The 16,861-nt window shown below is 40.9% G+C and overlaps 2 pseudogenes; both read right to left on the reverse strand.

The window, feature by feature from the left end:
• Window positions 1-1,902, reverse strand: part of LOC139026158 (zinc finger protein 180-like) — a 5,863-nt pseudogene extending 3,961 nt beyond the window's left edge.
• LOC112076778 (oocyte zinc finger protein XlCOF6-like) overlaps window positions 1-12,038 on the reverse strand; it is a 29,615-nt pseudogene extending 17,577 nt beyond the window's left edge.
• Window positions 12,039-16,861: the final 4,823 nt, after the last annotated feature.

The following is a 16,861-nucleotide window of genomic DNA, read 5'->3' on the forward strand; positions in this document are numbered from 1 at the left end:
GAGAGAGATTTGAAAGCAATTACTCTTTCAGAAAGAGGGCACAGATTAGTGAGAAGACTAAGATATATAGTACTTGGAATCCCCTGCGATTGATCCAAATGCACCAACTTCTCCATACCTACACATAGTATTGATCACCAAGCCAACCAGAACTTAGAAACTTGACAACTTGGGTCAGCCGGGTCTCACTCCATCAGACTTCCTGTTTCCCTCTCTTTCCCTGTTCTCTTTTTTCTTTCACTTCTGTTATCTGCTCTCGATAGCTCCTCACCCCTGGGTCCTCTTCTGAACATGCTCTCAACTCTAGCTCTACCCGCCTCCTCCTCTTTGAATGCTCTCCTCCTCACTCCTCCTCTTTGAATGCTCTCTCCTCCACCTTCCTCCTCCTCTTTGAATGCTTCTCTTTGTATCTCCGCCGCCCCTGCCTCAATTTTTTGAGGGCCATCTCCTCGCCTCCTGCTCTCTTAGAAGGGCCATCTTCCTCCGCCTCTTTGAGGGTATCTAGCTTTTTCTTCTTTGTGACTTCTACTCTCGTTTATCACCTCTTGATGCTCTCGTCCTCACCTCCTTTAATTCCCTATTCTCTCCTGTTCTTTTGACTTCTCTTCTCCTCCCTTCTCTTTGAAATGTTATAACATTGGGGGAAAAAAAAGGGGAAACGAACACTTTTTCCACTATCACTCAATTTCACACACAGCCACTACACAATCTCGGTTCTGACTACAGTCCCTCCTAAGATATCACTAAGAGCGCCATAGGCACTCTGGAGACCCGACTCGTGGTAAAGGGGACATCAGTGAGGAGACTTTCCTCAAATATTGCTGGATAAGAACAGCCACAGCTTGACAACAAAGGCTGGGGAATATGGCGCGTAGGCACGGTTGGGTATCAAGACCTATAGGAGGAGCGACTAATAAGCTCAGGCTGTGAGGTTTCAAAAGAGGCCAGCAAGACAAAAGGTGCATAAAGACGTTGGAGTTTGTCACAAAACAGGCGGGATTTTTACAAAATACTGGAACAGCTTTTGCTAACAAAGACAGCTATGCCATCCACATTGGCATATACGAATACATTTTGCTAGCTGGCTTTGCTGTGGCGATGGTACAGCTAGCGTTGACAATGTTGAGTAAGTTGGTTTTAGCTTTACTTACAGACGAATTCAAATCTCACCTTTCTCACTAGGATGAAACGATCTAGCTAGATAGACCATTTTACCACCACGCAAGAAGTTAGCTTTCGAGCAATCCGCGACCAAAATCATAATTTCATTTGTTCATCTCTAAATGAACAGTTTAGGCTAATGATTACGTTAACAAACTTAATTTCAGTACTATCTTAAAAGCTGGCTAACTAACTAACGGCGTTGCTAAACTAGCATGCTAACTTAACTAGATAAGGGTTTGCCATTTATGCCATTTTACCGAGATGGACAATGCACATAGGTCCACTATTTAAGTTTTGTAAACGCATATCAAACTGGGTAAAGATACAATTTACAAAGTTATAAGTATCCCAGACATGTTCAAATCACCAATGCTCTTGAGAGATAAACTCACTTGCTCGGTATGATAGATAGCTAGTTAGCTTGGCTAAGCGTTTTGTAATGGGTAACTAAGTAGCAAGCTAGCTGTTAGCTTCATAGGAGGGGGTATTTGTTTACACCTCGATTTCGCAAAGGTGGTACTCCACCGCTGGATATCATAGTATCCGAGTGGCTAATGTCCATCAAAGATCATGAGGAAGGGTGGAGGGTCAGCCCAGACTAAGCACGGCAGGCCTGGTCCAATGACCTGAAGAGAGCTGGGACGCACAGTCTCAAAGAAAACCAATAGTAAACCACCTACGTCCGTCATGGATAAAATCCTGGAGTGACGCAAGGTCCTTGCGCTCATAGCCGCGCATGGTCCGATGGACCGTCTGAAGTTTGCAATGACTCAAATCTGGATTATCCAGGAGGAGGAGTGGGCAGAAGGTCATGTGGTCTGATGAGATCAAAATTGAGTTTTTGGTGCTAAAACTCCATCTTCGCCGTTGTTTGGGGCAAGAAGAAGGATTGAGTCCAACTCCAAGACACCAACCCAACCGTGGAGATGGAGGTGGAAACATCATTCTTGGGATGGCTTTGTTCTGCAAAGGGGACAGAAACGACTGCCGTATTGAGGGGAGAATGGATGGGGGCATGTATTCGCGGATCTGGCCACACTCCTTCCCTAAGTTAAGAGCATTTGAAGATGGGTCTGGCTGGGTCTTCAGCATGTAAACGACCGAAACACAGCAGGGCACTAAGGAAGTGGCTCCGTTAGAAGCATCTCAAGGTCCGGAGTGGCAGCCGTCTCCCAGACCTGAAACCCAATAGAAAATCTTTGGAGGGAGCTGAAGTCCGTATATGGCCTCAGGACAGCCGAGAACCTGAAGGATATGGAGAAGGTCTGTATGGAGGAGGAGTGGGGCTCAAAATCCCTGCTGCAGTGTGTCAAACCTGGTCGAGAATACAGGAAACGAGATTCTGTAATGTGCAACAAGGTTTCTGTACAAATTATTAAGTTCGCTTTTCTATGTATCAATACTTATGGTCATCAATAAGAATGACTAAATTAATTACTTAAAAATCATACACTGTGAATTTTTGCTGGATTTTTTTTTAGATTTCCGTTCTCTCATCAGTTGAAGTGTCCATATGATAAAAATAGACAGCTCTATATGCTTGTAAGTTAGGCAAAACCTGCAATAATAGGCAGTGGTTATCAAATACTATGTTCTCCCCACTGTATATATAAGTTTTTTTCTGAGTGGTAGTGTTAGGATGGCAGAATGTATTTGTTTATTATTCTTTCAAGCAAGTAATAATGGAGAATAAGTTCTCCATTTATAGGTGGCTGTATTGCAATATTTTTGGATGCCACCTCTGTTAACTCATGCGAATATAGTTAACCTGGGATAACTGTGAGGGGATGATGGGAAGCAGGACGTGTGATGCTGAGACGATCGAGCTCACAGTTTAGCGAGAACGTATGAGTGGACAAAGTGAAGTAAGAATGGAACAAAAAGGGAAAAATTGTTGTGGAATCTGATCTCGTGAATCGTTCTGCTTGTTTGGAGTATGTTTTCTGTGGATAATGATGTTTATTTGGGAAACTCTTTCGAAGTCACGAGGATGGTGAAGAAGGGCTTCAGGAAAAGTGAATGGCAGTGCAAAGTAACCAGAGTGATATGTGTTTGATATGTCTAGTCATAGTACCAGGAGTGGTAATAGGTGTTTGCATTTCGTGTAGTCATAGTAACAGGACGTGGTATGGTGTTGCTATCGTCTTAGTCATAGTAACCGGCAGGAGTGGTATGTGGTGTTGATATGGTGTTAGTGCATAGAAGCCAGGAGTGGTATGGTGTTGTGATATATGCGTCAGTCAATAGTAACAAGGAGTGGTATGGTGTATGATATGTGTAGTCATAGTACGAGGAGTGGTATGGTGTGATTCGATCCATTAGTAGTAGTAACAGGAGTGTGTCATGGTGTTGATATGTGGTGTCATAGTAACCAGAGAGTGGGTATGGTGTTGATTATGTCGTCATGTAAACAGGAGTGGTATGGTGTTTGATATGTCTAGTCATAGTAACCAGGAGTGGTATGGTTGTTGATATCGTGTAGTAGTCTAGGTAAGCCAGGGGTGAGAAAAAAAAAGTTGAAATAATGGTGGGGTTTTTTGAATTATCGTCTAGGTCCCCCATAAGTAGCCAGGACGTGGTATGGTGTTGATTATGGTGTAGTCATAGTAACCAGGATGGTATGAGTGTTGATATCGTCGTAGTCATAGTAACCCAGGCAGTGATATGGTTGTTGTAATCGTCTAAGTACATAGTAACCAGGAGTGGTATGGTGGTATGATATGGGTAGTCTAGTCAGGAGTGGTATGGTGTAGTCATAGGTAAGCAGGAGCGGTTATGGTGTTGATATTGTGTAGTCTAGTAACCAGGAGCGGTATGGTGTTGATATGGTGTAAGTCATAAGTAACGCAGGAGTGGTTATGGTGTTTGATATCGGTGTAGTCATAGTAACCAGGAGTGGTAAAAAAATTACAGACCTCTACATGCTTTGTAAGTAGGAAAACCTGCAAAATCGGCAGTGTATCAAATACTTGTTCTCCCCACTGTATATATATATACACAGTGTCAGTCAAAAGTTTGGACAAACATACTATTCAAGGGTTTTTCTTTATTTTTACTATTTTCTACATTGTAGAATAACAGTGAAGACATCAAAACTATGAAATAACACATACTGTACAGAATCATGTAGTAACAAAAAAAGTGATTAATAAATCAAAATATATTTTATTTGAGATTCTTCAAAGTAGCCAACCTTTGCTTTGATGACAGCTTTGCGCACTCTTGGCATTCTCTCAACCAGCTTCATGAGGTAGTCACCTGGAATGAATTCAATTAACAGATGTGCCTTGTTAATGAATTTATGGAATTTCTTTCCTTCTTAATGTGTTTGAGCCAATCAGTTGTGTTGTGACAAGGTAGGCGGTGGTATACAGAAGATAGCCATATTTGGTAAAAGACCCAAGTCCATATTATGACAAGAACAGCTCAAATGACATGAAGGTCAGTCAATCCGTACATTTTCAAGAATTTTCAAGAAAGTTCCTTCAAGGGCAGTCGCAAAAACCATCAAGTGCTATGATGAAACTTGCTCTCATGAGGACCGCCACAGGAAGGAAAGACCCAGACTTACCTGTGCTACAGAGGATAAGTTCATTAGAGTTAACTGCACCTCAGATTGCAGCCCAAATAAATGCTTCACAGAGTTCAAGTAACAGACACATCATAACATCAACGGTTCAGCGGAGACTGCGTGAAATCAGGCCTTCATGGTCAAATTCCTGCAAAGAAACCACTACTAAAGGACACCAATAAGAAGAAGAGTCTTGCTTGGGCCAAGAAAGACAAGCAATGGACATTAGACTGGTGGAAATCTGTCCTTTGGTCTGATGAGTCCAAATTTGAGACTTCTGGTTCCAACCCCGTGTCTTTGTGAGACACAGAGTAGGTGAACGGATGGTATAGCGTATCGCTGCAGAATGCTGTGGTAGCCATGCTGGTTAAGCGTGCCTTGAATTCTAAATATATCACAGGCAAAGGACCCCCACACAATCACACCTCCTCCTCCGTGCTTCACGGTGGGAATCACAGTGGGACTATCATGTTTGTCAACAGGACAATGACCCAAAACACACCTCCAGGCTGTGTAAGGGCTATTTGACCAAGAAGGAGAGTGATAGAGTGCTGCATCACATGACCTGGCCTCCACAATCACCCAACCTCAACCCAATTGAGATGGTTTGGGATGACTTGGACCGCAGAGTGAAGGAAAAGCAGCCAACAAGTGCTTAGCATATGTGGAAACTCCTTCAAGACGTTTGGAAAAGCATTCCTCATGAAGCTGGTTGAGAGAATGCCGAGAGTGTGCAAAGCTGTCATCAAGGCAAAGGGTGGCTATTTTGTAAAATCTAAAATATATTTTGAGTTGTTTAACACTTTGTTTGGTTACTACATGATTCCATATGTGTTATTTAACAGTTTTGATGTCTTCACTATTATTCTACAATGTATAAAATAGTAGAAATGAAGAANAGAGTGTGCAAAGCTGTCATCAAGGCAAAGGGTGGCTATTTTGTAAAATCTAAAATATATTTTGAGTTGTTTAACACTTTGTTTGGTTACTACATGATTCCATATGTGTTATTTAACAGTTTTGATGTCTTCRCTATTATTCTACAATGTATAAAATAGTAGAAATGAAGAAAAACCCTTGAGTAGGTGTGTCTAAACGTTTGACTGACACTGTATTCAACAAGCAAAGTGATCATGCTGTTTTTATGTGGCTGCTATGAAAGTGAACTGTTTAAGTGTGATCAGTGGCGTGTTCATTCCACMCATTCTGTTGAAGAACTTTTCTTAAACGGAAGCAAATGGAACGAAACAGGGATAAACTTACCTTTGTCCAACAGAAACTCTAGTTGTGGAACTGTTGGACTAATGACTAATGATTAAACCCTAGATCAGCTAGATGCAGGCAAGTGGGCAAGGCAGTATTGAATGTATCACGGTCTCTCATCTTGATTACTCAAAATTATCTCGACCTGTGTTTTAAACTTTAATTCATAGGCCAGGTTGTAGCAACCTCATGTTGGGTACAGGGAAAATGTGAGTATCATGTAGTAGCCTAAACCTATCGATGTTCCATTCATCCAGATCAATGTAGTATGAATGACAGTAATATGCTGTAATAGAAATAAGGCTCATACATTTAAAAAAATATATTCCTTCTCATCTTAAACAGCACCGACCGCCACTRYCTTACTTACAGTATAGCCTACCTGTAAAGCACCAGAAATAATGACTCTTCAACCCTCCATAATAAAGAGAGACAGGAWACTTACAATAGTCATATTTATTTTCTGCCATTTCAAAGTTTTTGTTGTATACATTTTCCGTGACTAAATTCTATATATATATATTTTTTTAAATAAGCGATTATAGAAATCCAACTAGAATATATGATGTCTGATTACTCAGGATTCTCTATGGACAGATATTAGCTATGGATTCCACAATGTCAACTTCACTGAGTTCTCTGCAGTGTTGCCTTTTTTGGCGATTCCTGAAATAGGGATATGTTCACAATAAAGCGTTATCATACCAGCTTTATTTTAAGAACATGGTAAGGAATCTCTCCAGGGCGAGTTAGCTGGTGTTTCTTTAGGTCGCCTAGGGGACTGAATCTTTTCCTCACACTGTGCCAGTGAACTGGTGGGTCTTCAGATGTGTTCACTGACTGAAGCCAGGGGAGCAGCTGCCACACTCCTTTGCAGGTCATTTTTTACCCCCTTTATCTAACCAGGTAAGTTATTATTAGTCATAATTAGCTGCCGTTTTTGGGGAAATAAACTGGTGAAACTATCCCCACATTGATAGCAGACTGGTGTCTTCAGATCTAATGACACAGCTTTCTCCTGTGTGAATTCCCTGATGCTTCTTCAATTTGCTGATTGACTGAAACTCTTCCCACACAAAGCAGTGGTATGGTTTCTCCCTGTGTGAATTAACTGGATTTTGGGTGGTGTAAATGACTGACACACTTCCCACAATGAGAGCATCGTTAAGGCTTCTCTAGGGTGTGGGTTAGCTGGTGTCTCTTTAGGTTTCCTACCAGACTGAAACTCTTTCCACACTGAAACAGTGGTAAGGCTTCTCCCCTTGTGAGTTATCTGATGTTCTTCAGAGTTGATGAATGACTGAAACTCTTACCACACTGGGAGCATTGGAACAGCTTTCCACCCGTGTGAATTAGCTGGTGTTTCTTTAGGAAATAAAACTGGTGAAACTATCCCCACACTGAGAGCAGTGGTAAGGCTTCTCTCCTGTGTGAATTAACTGGTGTGTATTTAGGTTGGCTAACTGACTGAAACTCTTCCCACAATGAGAGCAGAGGTAAGGCTTCTCTCCAGTGTGAGTTAGTGTGGTTTCTTTAGGAAATATAAACTGGTGAAACTATCCCACATTGAGAGCAGAGGTAAGGCTTCTCTCCTGTGTGAGTTATCTGGTGTGGCTTCAGTTCAGATAACGTGGTGAAACTCTTCCCACATTGAGAGCAAAGGTAAGGCTTCTCTCCTGGTGAGTTAGTTGGTGTCTTTCAGACTTGATAACTGACTGAAACTCTTTCCACATTGGGAGCAGTGGAATGGCTTCTCTCCTGTGTGAGTTCTCATGTGTGACTTTAATTCTCTTGGAGATCTGAAATCCTTCCCACACTGAGAGCAGTTGTATGGCTTCTCTCCTGTGTGAATTAACTGGTGTGTATTTCGGTTGGCTAACTGACTGAAACTCTTCCCACAATGAGAGCAAGGTAAGACTTCTGTCCTGTGTGAGTTAGGTGTGGTTTCTCAAAGTTGTTAACTGACTGAAACTCTTTCCACATTGGGAGCAGTGGTAGGCTTCTCTTCCTGTGTGAGTTCTCTGGTGCGTCTTTAGATGGTCCGAATGACTGCAACCCTTTCCACAAACAGTGCAGTGGTATGGCTTCTCTCCTGTGTGAGTTCTCTGGTGCGTCTTTAGTTTGCTTGGTGTTTCACATATCATCCCACATTGACCACACGGGTATGTCGCCATCATTTTTTGAGTCTGTTTTGATTTGAGGTGAGTTGGACAAATACAACTGCCTCTGCAATCGAACAGGGGTGGGCCTACAAGTGTGTCTTCTCAACTCCTCTGGCTCATAGAAACTAGTGAAGCAGTCCATGCAGTGGTGATGTTTCTGTCTTGAGTTCCTCGTCTGTGTTGTTTATGTTTCCTGATGCTGTGGAACTGGGCTCACTGTCTGAACCTGGGTTGGAGCTCTCTCCTGGGAGAATATGAACAGATATGGGTTAAATCAGGAACAGCATTGAAATGGTCTTTAAACAGTGTTTTTATATCAATATCAAACCATTTATTGGGTAACAATTAAGTACTTTACTTGAATACACTGAACAAAAATCTAAACGCAAGAAGCAACAATTTCAAAAATTATACTCATAAGGAAATCATTCATTAGGCCCTAATCTATGGATTTCACATGACTGGGAATACAGATATGCATCTGTTGGTCACAGATACCTTTAAGAAAAGGTAGGGGCATGGATCAGAAAACCAGTCAGTATCTGGTGTGACCACCATTGCCTCATGCAGAGTGACATCTCCTTCACATAGAGTTGATCAGGCTGTTGATTGTGGCCTGTGGAGTGTTGTACCACTCCTCTTCAATGGCTGTGAGAAGTTGCTGGATATTGGCGGAAACTGGAACACGCTGTTATACACGTCAATCCAGAACATCCCCAAACATGTTCAATGGGTGACATGTCTGTGAGTATGCAGGCCAGGAAGAACTGGGACATTTTCAGCTTACAGGAATTGTGTACAGATCCTTGTGTCAGCATTATCATGCTGAAACGAGGTGATGGCGGTGGATGAATGGCACGACAATAGGCCTCAGTATCTCGTCACGGTATCCAGTGCATTCAAATTGCCATCGATAAAATGCAATCGTATTCATTGTCCGTAGCTTATACCTGCCATACCATATCCCCACTGCCATCATTACCACTCTGTTCACAACGTTATCAGCAAATCGCTCACCCACACGACACCATACGCGCTTTCTGCCATCTGACCGGTACAGTTGAAACCGGGATTCATCGTGCTTATGGTAGAGAATTGAACATTAAATGATCTAGCGACGGCTCGGTGGACATTCCTGCAGTCAGCATGCAACTGCTCGGTGGACATTCCTGCAGTCAGCATGCCAACTGCTCCGGTGGACATTCCTGCAGTCAGCATGCCAACTGCTCCCTAAAAACTTGAGACATCTTTGGCATTGTGTTGCGTGACAAAACTGCACATTTTAGAGTGGCCTTTGATTGTCCCCAGTTCCATGGGCACTAGTGTAATGATCATGCTGTTTAAACAGCTTCTTGATATGCCACACCTGTCAGGTGGATGGATTCTCTTTGCAAAGGAGAAATGCTCACTAACAGGTATATAAACAAATTTGTGCCCCAAATTTAAATAAACTTTTTGTGCATGCACATTTATGGGATATTTTATTTCACATCATGAAATATTGGACAAATATTTTACACTTTGCGTTAACATATTTGTTCAGTGTAGATTTCCATTTTTTTTTTTTTATGCTTTTCAGCAAAAAAATACAATTTCTCCAGCAAGAACTTTGCACAATTTACCACATGATATCACTATGGAAAGCCTAAACTCCCACCCACACAAGTCTGCTGATTAGAAGGTCCTGTATAAAACAGCAACTAACAGGAAAAAACATATATTTTTTAATCACACTTTTACAGTGTTAGTTTCATCAGCTGTCGTACAAAATGATATAAAACGCAGGAAAAACTGAATTTTGACTGCACTTGGACTTTAAAAGCTAGATTCCTTAATTAAACCAACAACAAAGAAACAACCCATCTCTGTTTTGGTAAAACTCAGAGGAATGGGCTTTGAGAAATGTAACCACTCTCAAATGAATAGACAGATCCGAAGATGCAAGGACTGACCATGCATGATATCAAAATGATAGTTTTAACCATGTTTAGAGGCTATACAGTGTTTGGTTACATTTAACATTGTTTAGAAATATTGGAGTAAAACAAGCTTGTATGTTGGGTTCTGATGGGGAACGACCGTTGAACTACGCTCATGAGCCATTTCTAAGTTACATTCTTCAAGAATCAATGGGTATATATCATTMAWTWCAAAGTCTAAAAATGGCTGGAGCAACTAAGGATTCTAGATTTAAGAATTTACCCAATTGTATACAAGGTCCAATGAAAATGTTTACTTCTGCTATTCCTTCTAAATATTTTTTTCTAGAGACATTGACCATCTAATAGTCAAATCATAGTGTTAAAGCAGGTGAGCTGGTTCTACTCTTTATGTAAAAGCAGGTGAGCTGGTTCTACTCTTTGTGTTAAAGCACGTCTGGCACTGCAGGATTTGAGTCCCTGGCGGCGTATAGTGTTACTGGAATGGTAGCTTTGTTACTTTGGTCCAGCTCTCTGCAAGTCATTCACTAGGTCCCCCGTGTGTTCTGGGATCTTTTGCTCACCGTTCTTGTGACATTTTGACCCCACGGGGGTGAGATCTGCGTGGAGCCCCAGATCGAGGGAGATTATCAGTGGTCTTGTATGTCTTCCATTCCTAATAATTGCTCCCCAGTTGATTTCTTCAAACCAAGCTGCTTACCTATTGCAGATTCAGTCTTCCAGCCTGGTGCAGGTCTACAATTTTGTTTCTGGTGTCCTTTGAAGCTCTTTGGTCTTGGCCATAGTGGAGTTTGGAGTGTGACTGTTTGAGGTGGTGGACAGGTGTCTTATACTGATAACAAGTTCAAACGGTGCCATTAATACAGGTAACAAGTGGAGGACAGAGAGGCTCTTAAAGAAGGTCTGTGAGAGCCAGGAAACTTGCTTGTTTGTAGGTGACCAAATACTTATTTTCCACCATAATTTGCAAATAAATTCATTTAAAAATCCTACAATGTGATTTTCTGGATTTTTTTTTTCTCATTTTGTCTGTCATAGTTGAAGTGTACCTATGATGAAAATTACAGGCTCTCTCATCTTTTTAAGTGGGAGAACTTGCACAATTGGTGGCTGACTAAATACTTTTTTGCCCACTGTTAATATGAACTTTATCAACAAAACATGCATGTATTGTGTAACATGAATCCTATGAGTGTCATCTGATGAAGATTATCAAAGGTTAGTGATTAATTTTAGCTATATTTCTGCTTTTTTGTGACTGCTATCTTTCGCTGGAAAAATGGCTGTGCTTATTGTGGTTTGGTGTGACCTAACATAATCGTTTGTAGTGGCTTTCGCTGAAAAGCATATTTGAAATCGGACACTTTGGTGGGATTAACAACAAAATACCTTTAAAATGGTATGAAACACATGTATGTCTGAGAATTTTAATTATGAGATTTCTGTTGTTTTGAATTTGCGCCCTAGACTTTCACTGGCTGTTGTCATATCATCCCAGTCACCGGGATTGCAGCCATAATTAAAGCCCCGAAGCAGTGTTTTTAAATCATCACTGTTATGTTTCTATTTCATGAAAAATAACTCCAATATATTTTTGTATCGTTGATTTCCCTGAGCTCCTTTTGCCATTGAAATGCTCAGTCTGATCTTCTGGGCATGTTGATACAATAAAATATATTTACATACACAGCCTGATTGGCGGATAGAGCCTACCCCGCTTACCCCTTCAAAGAAAGAGGCACCAGATTGGTGGAAAGACTCAATAATAGTTCTGGAATCCCCTGTGGCTGTCAATGCACCAACCTTCCATCCTACACAACTGAACTTACCTGGGTCAGTGTTACCATCTACTTCTTCCTCCTCTTCCCTGTTCTCCACTTCTGTGACTGCTCTCTCCTCCGCCTCCTCGGTGACCGCTCTCTGCTCCGCTGTGAATGCTCTCTCCTCCACCTCCTCCTCCTCTTTGAATGCGCTCTCCTCCGCCTCCTCCTCCTTTTGAATGCACGCGCCCTCCTCCTCCTCCTCTTTGAATGCACGCTCTCCTCCTGCCTCCTCTTTGAATGCACGCTCCTCCTCCTCTTTGAATGCTCTCTCCTCCTCCTCCTCCTCCTCTTTGAATGCCTCTCCACCTCCCTCCTCTCCTCTTTGAATGCTCTCTCCTCACCTCTCCTTGATCGCTCTCTCCTCCACCTCCTCTTTTGAATGCTCTCTTCCTCCACCTCCTCCTCTGATGCTCTCTCCTCCACCTCTCCTCTTGAATGCCTCTCCTCCACCTCCTCTTTAATCCCTATCTTCCTCTCTTTGACTTCCCTCTCCTCCTCTCCTCTTTGACATCACATTGAGTTCCAGTGCTTGACTACAGTCCTCCCAGCTTCACTGAGACCATCTCTGGGCCCCACTGTGAGCTTCTCTGTGCTGGAACACCACAGTAAGAACCGGGGACTTGGGTTCAGACATGGAAGGCTATAGTAGGATTCAAAAGAGGCACAAACAAAATGTAAGGTGAGTTTGTAATAAATATCATTTATTATAACACAAGCATCTTTGCTATACATTGTTTATAAATAACTCTTTCCAAACAGGGTTCTCACAAACTCATAGCAGATACGGAAGACCCACACACACCCAGAGACAGATGGCTGACACAGGCCTTTTCATAAAGACTGATAAGAAAAGGGGTGCCTGGTACTGCATATCACGAGAAACTGAGACACCACACATACCCAAGGACAGAGGGCTGACGTAAACCTTTCATAAACACAGATAACAGGAACATTTACGCACACACAAAACTCCTCTTCAGTATGAACATTTTACAGAGACACACAGAAATGTCAAAATAGGAACATCTACGCACACACCTAATCTCCTGTTTTAGCTGAACATTTCTGAAGACAAAAGAACTCTACTCAGAGCCAATGGGACAGTGATACTGGCCTGAAGGAGACCTCGCCCAACTCATCAGAACCAACCAGAGGACCAGAACTTCCAGACTCAACCTACTTTCTGTACTGTATAAAATGTTATGCACTCTGTTATCTGGGCTTCTTTCAGAGAGTTCCATTTGAGCTTGATGAAAGGGTCCGTGCACGCTATTTCAGATATTTTTACCTCTGAATAAATTCTTTTAATTAAACCTAATCCACCCTGTCCAGAGTCTCTACTTCGTCTCAGTTCTCCAGTAAACTTGTTTTATCAACAGTTTCACAACTGGAACAGCTTAGTTAATAAAGGAATATAACTAAATATTCCAACCACTAGGAATCTACTAATACATTTAGCTAGCTAGCATTGCTTTGGCCATTGTACAGCTAGCGTTAGCAATGTTAAGCTAGTTGGGTAAGCATTAGCTTACTGTGCACCTTTCTCACTAGGATGAAACATCTACCTAGAAGACAAATTATCAGCAAGAATTTCGTCTGAAGCATGCTGAACCAAAATGACATTTGATTTGTAATCTCTAAAATGACCAATTAGCAATGATTAGATACTGAAATTAAATTAACTAGCTTGCTAGCTAGCCAGCCTTAGAACAGCCTAGCTAACTTACTAGTTAAGGGTTGCCAATAGATTTATGCCATCTTGAAGATGGACAATTCACACATCACACAGTTGACATTACTGTCTTAATAACAAATAACGGTATCATTCACAACAGCATCTTAAGAGTTGCTTGGTATGATCGATCCGTAGAAACGTTCGTTAGCTTGAGTAGGCATTTTAATGGCCAGTGAGTAAGCTAGCTAACGTTTGCTAAAATGGCTATTGTATACACATCATTCGGTGGACGTGGACAAATAATCAGACTACTAATGTTTACATATGGAAACGTTACAGAATATTAGAAATCTAGATCGTACCTTGACACTTGACTTTGAACTGGCAGCTGTTGTTGTTCTAGCTAGCGTAACTCCTTCTTTGGTTGGTTTAACGGCGGTTGGCACCAATATAATGTTGCATTACCGCCACCATCTGGACTGGAGAAAATAGCCATTATACTTTGTGATAGAAAAATACAAATTACCCTGCCAACTATTGTTGATGTTAATGTTTGATGTTCTCCGTATCCACAGCCAGAATGATTTTGCAGTGCATGGTGATGGAAAATATGTCCTGTTATATTCACATACCTTGGTTTTTGTGGTGAATGGTTTTTTTTTTTATGGATAAGAGATGGTTTCATACACATACTTGTCCATAATGTAGAGGCCTATGGGATATTAATTGGCAAGGTAGGAAGGAGGATGGTAAATTTGATATGCATAACATACCAATACCATTAACATACCTTTGTATTTTTTGGATTCACAGACTTCACCCTCCCTACACCTCTGAATATAACAGAAAACCTGTTCAATCACCATACACTGCAAAGTCATTATGGATACGGAGAACATCACACACTTAACATCAACACAGACGATATACCGAGTGGACTTGGGGCTCTGCTAGGAGTTTACCTCATATTTTGATTATTTTTATTCTGCTTTGCCACTAAAATCATAATTAACACTGAGAACTAAAATATTGTGTTATTGTTGTTATTGTTATGCATATTAATAATAATATGGGAGGGGGTTACATTTTTACCCCAAAAGGTTATTAAAAAGGTTATTTGAAGAACTTATAGGGCTTTCCCCACAGTTTCAATTTGAAGAACTCCTAAAGGATACACAAGGAACCTTTTCTTCTTAGAGTGTACAGTTGATAACCATGACAATGAACACTAAAAAGTCAAACTTAGCCAACCTTACTGAAGCACGTCACTCTGTACTGGCAACATTCTACTACTCACAGGGGCCTCGTTCATAACCGTTGCTAAATGTAACAGTACATATCTGCATGCACCATTTCTGACAAATCTGCACACATATTACACATTTTAAGATTTATAAACTTGGCACACGCCATACAATCTAAAAATAAGAGTTCCGGAGTATCCTTTAGGGGCTCTTCAAATTTAAACTGTGGGGGAACCCCTGTAAGTTCTTCGAAGAACCCCTTTCGCGAAGGAAGAAACTGCTTCCTTCCTTTACACAATGGTAATCACAATTGTAATGGTATTCCCCCCAGAAGTAAAACAGGAAATGACAAAATTTGAGAGAGAAATGTAGTTCTGCGTAAACGACATTACTCCCCCACTGGAGACGCGAGTTCAACCTGTGTCCTTCCTATTGATCTCCTTTCTGTTTCCAGCAGTCTGAATAAAATGGTCACGTCTCCCTCCCCTCCAGCTTCGACGTCGCCGCAATACTAACCCTCTTTCTCTGTCGGTATTGTTCATGTGTTCATGCTATATCGCCACTGTTACGCTGTCTCGTTTTCATGTTTGTTGTTTTATTAAATGTTTCACATGCACCTACTTCAAGACTCACAGCGTCATTGTAATAAAAAAAAAGGCTAAAGGTAAAACACACACAAAAGGTTTAACAGAATAATGACATAAACAGTCAGTCAATACTAGGTAGATATGTACAGAGCCTACAGAAAGTATTCATACCCCTTGACTTATTCCATATTTTATTGTGTTACAGCCTGAATTGAAAATTGAATAAATCATTGTATTTCTAACCTATCTACACACAATACCCCATAATGACRAAGTGAAAACATGTTTTCAGAAATGTTTGCATATTTATTGAAAATGAAATACAGAAATATCTCATTTCCATAAGTATTCACAGCCCTGAGTCAATACATGTTAGAATTACCTTTGACAACGATTACAGCATTGCACAACTGGATTGTATAATATTTGCCCATTATTCTTTTCAGAATTCTTCAAGCTTTGTCGAATTGGTTGTTGATCATTGCTAGACAGCCATTTTCAAGTCTTTCTATAGATTTTCAAGCAGATTTAAGTCAAAATTGTATCTAGGCCACTCAGGAACATTCAATGTCTTATTGGTAAACAACTCCAGTGTAGATTTGGCCTTGTGCTTTAGGTTATTGTCCTGCTGAAAGGTGAATTCATCTCCCAGTGTCTGGTGGAAAGCGGACTGAACAAGGATTTCCCAGTCCTTAATGATTACAATCCCACCCATAACATGATGCAGCCACCACTATGCTTGAAAATATGGAGTGGTCTTCAGTAACGTGTTGTAGTGGATTTGTCCGCAAACATAACACTTTGTATTTGGGACAAAAAGTGAATTGCTTTTGCCACATTTTTGCAGTATTACTTTAGTGCCTTGTTGCAAACAGGATGCATGTTTTGGAATATTTTTTTATTCTGTACAGGCTTCCTTCTTTCACTTTGTCAATTAGGTTTGTATTGTGGAGTAACCAGAATGTTGTTGATCCATCCTCAGTTTTCTCCTATCACAGCCATTCAACTCAGTAACTGTTTTAAAGTCTCCATTGACCACATGGTGAAATCCCTGAGTGGGTTCCTTCCTCTCCAGAAACGTTAGGAAGGACGCCTGTATCTTAGTAGTGACTGGATGTATTGTTACACCTTCCAAAGTGTAGTTTATAACTTCACCGTGTCAAATGGATATTCAATGTCTGCTTTTTGTTTTGTTTTACCCATCTACCAATAGGTGACCTTCTTTGAGAAAACCTGGAAAACCTCTCTGGTCTATGTGGTTGAATCTGTGTTTGAAATTCACTGCTCGACTAAGGGGCCTTACAGATAATTACTATATATTCTGAAAGTAACGCATTGCTAACTACTGTGGCTATAGTTTTTATTACTCAAATACAAAAAGTAATTTGTTATGGTACCTCCTTAAGGACAAATGTATATTTATAGTATTGAT

Source organism: Salvelinus sp. IW2-2015, unplaced genomic scaffold (genome assembly GCF_002910315.2).
Source record: "Salvelinus sp. IW2-2015 unplaced genomic scaffold, ASM291031v2 Un_scaffold4027, whole genome shotgun sequence".
NCBI classification, from domain to species: Eukaryota; Metazoa; Chordata; class Actinopteri; order Salmoniformes; family Salmonidae; genus Salvelinus; species Salvelinus sp. IW2-2015.